Raw genomic sequence first — 5,126 nt, forward strand, 5'->3', positions numbered from 1 at the left:
ATTTTACTTTTATAACTCTACAAACCCAGCTAGCCATCTGAACATATTGATAGGTCTCTCCCAGAGCCTTGAAGAGGCCAAGGTGGGGGCGAGGGGTGGTCCCTGAGGATCAAGGGCCATCAGCCTCAAGAGAAATGCAGTTTTAATCCTCAAGCCCTTCCAGGGCTACTCCAAGCCAGCATCCAATTTATTAATGCAGGCTTGCGGTAGTTTCAACTTTTCAGAGTTTCATGCTGTAGATATCAATGAAACATTGCCTAAACCAGACTCAAAATTAAGGGGTTTTTTTTCCCTTAAACAATCATGAGTTATGAAGATATTGGTACCAAGTATCCAAAATGTCAATGTCAGCTGAAGAGGTAGGATAGAATTTTCCACTTGATTCTGGAATGACAAGAAAAGGGCCTTGAGCCTTAGGAGCACTGAACAGTTTATTTCCTAACAGAAGCCCCTGGAAATAAGCAATCTCCTGAGAGATCCCGAGCCAGTACCAACTAAGCTTTTCCCACTTTCCTGACCTTCAGTCACTATAAAAGAATACAGATTCTTGGGGCTGGAGAGATGACTTAGCGGTTAAGAACACTGGTTGTTCTTGCAGAAGACCTGGGTTCAAATCCCAGCACCCACATGGCAGCTAATGACTGTCCGTAACTCCAGTTCCAGTTCTAGGAGATCCAACAGTCTCTTCTGTCCTCCGCAGGCATTGCACTTACCTACACGTAGGCAATACGTATATAAACATAAAATGAAAATAACAGCCGGGGGTGGTGGCACACGCCCTTAATCCCAGCACTCGGGAGACAGAGGCAGGAAGATCTCTGTGAGTTCAAAGCCAGCCTGGTCTCCATAGTGAATCCAGGCCAGCTAGGGCTACAGGGAGACCCTGTCTCAAAAAGACCAAACAAACAAAAACCAAAAAAAAACAAATAAAAAATACAATTTTTTAAAAAAGTTTTGAAAAGGAATACAAATTCTGTTTTCTAAGATTGGGGTCACTTGTTACAGATCAATAGATAATATACAGGATTCCTGTGATGTTTCATGATAATTATTTAAATATCAATGTGTCTATGTGACATTGAAGAGATAGGCTCAGAAGTAGGATAAGTTTATGTCTGAATTCAGACTACAATAATGAACAGAAATCACATCCACTGAAGAACATTTGATACAATGACTTCTCTCACTTCATCTCGCTTAATCCTTACTTTATTTCCTCCATTTTCAGATGAAGTACTGTAAAGGTTCAGCATCTAGAAGTCAGCTCACAGATTCAGAGGCTTTGGTCCTAGTCACATGGCCCGTGGTTTTGGGTCTGTGACTGCACTGTACTTTCATGGTGGAAACACACAGCAGAGGAGGCTGCTCACCTCAAGCCAACTAGGAAAAAAAAGAAGGTGAGAAAGAGAATGGGCCCAGGGTCCCGCTATCCTCAAGGGAGCACTTCCTTGATGCAACTTCCTTTCACTCAGCCCTACCCCCTAAAGACCCCACTACTAAGCTCTAAAAGTCAGCATTGTAGTTGTAAAGTGCTTTCTCTGACTACTCTAAAATACTCCTGGAAATTCTTGATCTCCTTGTTTGTTGTTGTTGTTTTACCTAACACAAATGACTTTCCTTCAAGTTCAATGACAAGAAACAAAGCCTGGCCAGTTGAGGTTTATCACTAATTAAGTAGTCTAACTTTTGGTAGCAAAGGGCAGAATACAATCTTCCCTTACTACCAGGTCACTGAAGACAACACATCTAAAAACTGAGCATTGGAACTCCAAAGCTAGAAGGACGAGTTCATTTAATGTTGGGTTCAGATGCTTTTAAACCATCCACCACTGTTCTATCAAACCCTGAGGTAGGCATCAAAGCACTTGTCTCTTCTCTATCATAGTTCAAAATGAAGCTAAAAAGATGACCTGCTTATTCATTATCTACAACAGCTGCATGTGGTTCAGTTTTCATTATGTCTTGTAAAGTATTTACTTACTCTGAAGAAAATTCTTGGCCCTTTTTATATACTGAGAATGTTGGAAAGGAATAGAATTTCCTGAGTTATTGATAGACCAGCAGATAATTAGGAGGGAGACCTACAGAATTAGCTTTGTGTGTTCTCAGCTTCAGAAGAGATTACAGCAGACAACTTGGCTAAATAGACGTTCAGAGCTGATGGGAGGAAGGGAAGGCAGTCCAGGGAGATCTGGGGAGTTCAGTGGTTAGAGCAGGGTCAGGTCAGCTTCAAGAAGCACAGGACACAGAGGAAAGGGTACATCAAAAGTGAAAGATACATCAAAAATGAACACAGACAAACATTAATCATAAAAGGGAATGAGATTTTATCCCAACAGTAGGGGAGACAACTGAGGACCACTGTCATTAGTACAGCTATGATTTGGACGTTGTGAAGGATGGTGAAGGATGGGGAAGAGTCATGGCTCCGTGGAATCAGACTGGTCAGCGCAAAGGGGATTAAGCCGCTGTGTGCCAGCCAGCCTCCAATGAAGCCAGCATCCTACCCTACTACAGACTGGGAGAAACACGCCGTGCCCTTCCTGGGGTGGGGGGGGTGTCACATTCCTTGGTCCTTGAGAAAGAAACTTCTGAGTTCTAAGATGTGTGTTCATGACTATAAGCCCTTTAAAACAAACACTCTAAGATGGGGAGGCTAGGGGCTGATGGAAAGCGATTTGGGTAAAACAGTGGTAAATCTTCCACTCAGTCTTGGGTTTTCTCAAAAAGACATGATCACTGGGCGCTAGGGCCATCCTAGGGGCATGGCTCTCTGCAGCCAGAAGCCACGTATTATGGTTTGGATCTTAAATGTGCTCTGGAGGCTAATGAATTGAAGACTTGGTTGCTGTGGGCTGTTGGGAGGTAGTGGAGCCTTTAGGAAGTGTGAAAGGGAATTACATCAGGGTGTTGCCTTGACACAGTTACTGGGATCTTGGCCCATTTATAGCTCTCTCCCTCCTCCTCCTCCTCCCCCTCCTCCTCCTCCTCTCTTCATTTTCCGCTTGGTTGCCTTGAAGTGAGTTCACACTGAAGCTTTTGAAACCATGCACCAAAACAAACATTTCCTCTTTGTTTTACATTTTTATTTATTTTATTGGGTATGCACATGTGTGCACATAGAAGTCAGAGAACAACTTCAAGAGCAGGTTTTCTCCTTCCACCATGTTGGTCCCAGGGATCAAAGTGATATCATCAGTCTTGACAGCAGGTGCTTTTACCTACTGATTCATCTCACCAACCCCACTTTCTCCTTTTCAGTTTTTAGCTCAGGTATTTTGTTGTAGCCACAGAAAGCTGACTGACACCATGCTAGAATTTGCTACCACACAATGGTTTGAATGGAGTTACTCTGTGCTAAGAGTTCTGTAATTCTGAGGATCATGAGGAAATATTGGGGAAGTGATTAGAAATGTTCACTACTCTAATAATGGTGAAAGTTTCTAAAATGTATATTATCATACATACATATATATGCATACACGGTGATGTTGAAACCCATCAAATTGTACCTTTGAGTTCTTTTTGTTTGTTTTTCTTTTTTTGTCTTGGAGGTGTTCTTTTGTTTGGGGTTTGGTTGTTCCTGCTGCTGCTGTTGTTTGGTTTTGGTGGTGATGGTGGTGGTGGTGCAGTTTTGGGGGGGTTTCTGAGACAGGGTGACCCTGTAGCTCCATCTGGCCTAGAACTCACTCACTATGTAGACCAGACTGGCCTCATCTGCCTGCCTCTCCTTCCCAAGTACTGGGATTAAAGGTGGTGGTCTGGTGTCAACCTCGTGGGGTCACCTGTCAGCTTCCTTACTGCTGGAATTACAGGTGTATGTCATCATGCTCAGCTTGAAAGGTACCACCACACCTGGAACAACAAAGCTGAATTTTTTAAAAAGAAAGCTGCAAGGATAATTTCATTTTAAGCAGTTTATAAAACCACTGTATCTAAATGTGTGTTGATACCCAAAATAGAACTTATCTTAAATGATCTCTTTAAGACAGAACAAGAAGCTGGGAATGTAGCTCAGTGACGCAGTGTAGCGTGAATAAGACCCTGTATTTGATCCCCAGCCCTGAAAAAAGAGTGGGAAATGGTGGAATTCAGATTTCTAGAAAGTAAGATTTGGGGGCTGGAGAGATGGCTCAGCAGTGAAGAGCACTGACTGCTCTTGCATAGGACCAGGGTTCAAATCTCAGCACTCACATGGTAGCTAGCTTTCTGTTCCAGGGGATCCAATACCCTCTTCTGACCTACTTGAGCATTGCATGACACAACTGCACTTACATACATGCAGGCAAAACATTCATACACATAATCATTAAAAAAAGTTTTAAAACATTAAGATTTAATAATACAAACTTCAGAAATATTTCTCTGCATTATGACTTAAATTATTCTATCCCTTCACATATCTGCTTCTTTAAGAAATGTAAGAGACTTTCAAGCTGAGCATGATGACACACACCTGTAATTCCAGCACTAAGGAACCTGACAGGTGACCGCTACGAGGCTGACACCAGACTGCTCTATATACCGTGCTCCAACCAGCCCAGGCAACATAGTGAGATCCTGTCTTAAAAAGAACAACAAAAAATTTAATGTATTTTATATCTTAGATCAGTTTTAGATTCACAGAAAAATTAAACACAATTACAGAATTCCCATACCACCCCCTTACCCCTACCAATACACATTCACTATTGTCAGTGTTTTTCTTCTTTTAATATTTTATTATTTTTATTTTATGTGCTGAGCTTATTGCCTGCATGTATGTAAGTGCGCCTGTGTTGTGCAGTGCCTACAGAGGTCAGAAGAAGGAGATGGATCCCCTGGAACTGGAGTTAAGGAAGATTGTTAGCCACAATGTGGGTGCTAGGAATTGAACCTGGGTCTTCTGCAAGAGCAGACAGTATTTTTGTTGGTGTTTTTCATCAGCGTACTGCAGTATTTAACAACCAATGGCCCAACATTGACACCTTGCCACTAATGGTCCACAGTTCACCTCAGGATTCATCTGTACTGCACACATTCACAGGTTTGAGCAAAATTGGACTTTTCTCAAAAAGACAAAAAAAATGCATGATGTCACATATCCATGATTATATTACAGGAAATTCCAGTGCTCTAAAAATTCT

The sequence above is a fragment of the Nannospalax galili genome, unplaced genomic scaffold (assembly GCF_000622305.1).
Source record: "Nannospalax galili isolate Female #2095 unplaced genomic scaffold, S.galili_v1.0 scaffold580, whole genome shotgun sequence".
Lineage (NCBI taxonomy): Eukaryota > Metazoa > Chordata > Mammalia > Rodentia > Spalacidae > Nannospalax > Nannospalax galili.